The sequence below is a fragment of the Diadema antillarum genome, unplaced genomic scaffold, assembly GCF_040938485.1.
Source record: "Diadema antillarum isolate AM-2024a unplaced genomic scaffold, OU_Dant_1.0 scf00000111, whole genome shotgun sequence".
NCBI classification, from domain to species: Eukaryota; Metazoa; Echinodermata; class Echinoidea; order Diadematoida; family Diadematidae; genus Diadema; species Diadema antillarum.
Window position 1 is genome coordinate 75,671 of NW_027271000.1, and position 2,906 is coordinate 78,576.

The window sequence follows — 2,906 nt, forward strand, 5'->3', positions numbered from 1 at the left end:
CAATGGGAGTAACTTACAATTTTTAGAACGTAGACTGCAGTACTTATTTCGCTCTGTTGCCAGATGACCTATAATTTTCACAGTTTGACGATTTATTCATTGGTTTTGATTTTCTCTTCCACTTTCGGCATCGGCGAATGCGAAAGTATAACACACACACACACACATACACACACACACAAGTTCTCATTTGGATTCACGATGTTTGCTTAAATGATTAGCTGATGATAGAGACATGTATCCTACTCGAGGAAACGTTTTTGTGTTATTTCATTATTATTATTATTATTATTATTATTATTATTATTATTATTATTATTTATTATTGTTATTATCATTATAATTGTTTTATTATTATTATTATCATTTGTGCTCTTTATTATAGCACAGTTCTGGCCGTTTACGAGTTTTCACTTCATATGACATTTATGCATTACAATCCATCATGACATTTCCAACAGTGAAATAAAGGGAAATTTTTTAGCCTTATAAGATTGTCTATAATATATCAGACCAAACCCAGTATTTCTATACTCATTACATGAAAATATGCTTTAAGGACGGTTTAGTGTTTTGGATTCAGAAAAAAAAAAACTTATGATGACAGGGAAGTAACCAGCAATGACAATAACAGAAAATTACACGAGGGGAAAAAGAGAGTATAGGACTCCACGAGTAAGAGAGAAAATCATTGTCGTGTCTTTTCGCACATGAGATATCACCTCTGCGGATATGATATTTATCTATTGTCTGTGTATGGAATCCTGGTGGATTTTGTGCAGTCTTGTATAGGAAAATACACATAAGGCAGTGGCGGATCCAGAGGGGGCGCAACCGGCGCACGCCCCCCCCCCCTCTCTTTATTTTTCGCTAAAAACAAAAAAATAAAGAGAAAAAATGAAATGAAACCCGGAAGTGGCACCAGAAATATCAGTCACGCCCCCCCCCCCCCCCCCCTTTACAGAATTCCTGGATCCGCCTCTGTAAGGCATATTGCTTGTGTACATAATTTCATGATTTTATATCGAGAAAGACAAAGGGAGATCTTCAGGCAACATTAATCTTCCAATTCAGGTTACAGATGACAGATTACACGACAGATGAATTATGTTCTGTAATGGTAATACCATTTATTATGACCACAATGACAGTGGCAATTTAAGTCTATGATGTATGTATGCACGTATGTGTACTGCTTTACGTAAAGTTTCCGTGATTGCATTCGAATAATGTATTTTCCGTTGTGTACCAGTGAAAACAGATTTCTGCTTTTCATGATTGCACAAACAATACATACTCATATCATATCATATCATATCACATCATATCATATCATATCATATCATATCATCATATCAAGTCAACAAGTGAAAAACAAATTTCTGCTTTTCACCATTGGACAGACAATAGATACTAATATCATATCATATCATATATATCATATCACATCATATCATATCATATCATATCATATCATATCATATCATATCATATGAACTATCTATGACCTATTTATATTATATTATGGATGTTCCTCTGTTTATTTGCTTTCCTCTTTCTGAATTTTACAGACGCATAACAACAGCCAAGATGAGAAAGGCACAGCTATAGTGTAAACATGATCTCTCACACAATAATATATCCTGCGGACTTCCTGAATTAAACTCTTGTTCCGTCGACTACATATAGGCAAAAACATACAAGCCTGTGGTATGTGCACTAAAAACAGAGGAAGAAGAAATAAAAGGAAAAAACAGCAAGCAACATTGAGCAAGAACACTGTGGTGAGCTCTGAAATGCTGCAATATCCTGCCTGAACCGTTAGTATGACGTACATTTGTAGTAACATAGTCCCCTGTGTGCGCTGTATGATAGTCAAACCTTGTCTTCACATCAAGCATAATCACCAGAGGTCCCAGCATCATCTACTTGTGTGTCTCGTCTATGTCTACCGTGTGTGTTTATGTGTAATTTGAAAGATAATGTTTACTTCGAGCTGCTAAGAGGACAATATATTACTCTTTACCGCCGTTGGATCAGAAGTCTTTGAGCTGTGCGGAAGGTAAGTGCCCACAATAAATTCTGCGATTTGTCTTCTATGCCGCGAAACTGCAAGCGCCTCCTAACAATTATACTACACATCATACCGAACTTTGTTATAACGAAATTTCGTTATAACGGACCTAAAATTCAGTTCCCGAAATTTTTATCTTTATGATGTTCTCTATACATTGCATGTGTTCGATTATGACGAAAGCCAGCTGCTGGTCCTGGGGATTTCGTTATAATGGGAGCCGCCTATATTGTTTATACTGTACTTGATCTACCCGTATTCAGGGAGATGTAATAGTCTCAAGATCAGTCGTTTTTGTTGTGTTTGGGGTGATTTTTTTTTGTTTTGTTTGTTTTTTGTTTGTTTGTTTTTTTAGTTTCATCAAAAGTAGATAATGTCGAGACAGACGGGTCGACTTAATTCTCTTCCCTGAAGGCGCTAAATCATTTTGATCATTCTTGATTTGGTCATTACTCTGATATGATTTACAATAGGTTTTAGCCGTAGATTTTTCTGAGGAAAACTCTTTTAATAAAGCAGGACAGAACGACGGCAACGGGAGGGGATTACTACTGACAGATAGACGTACTACGCTGTGGGGAGAATCCAGTTGGTTTGGGAGGTGCGGTGGCTATGACCTGGATAACAGAGATTAAAACTTTTAATAGGAAACACCCGGCATTGGACAGAATTTACTGTAGAGACAGGCAAGGAACTGTCACATACCATCAGGAGTGATTGTTAGTATGTATCAGGAAATTACAATATTTAGATGATTCCGTTCCGCCGGCCCACCAGACACTGAAGAGGGATTGAGGCTATATAGACCTATATTTGTGACGAACTTTTTGTG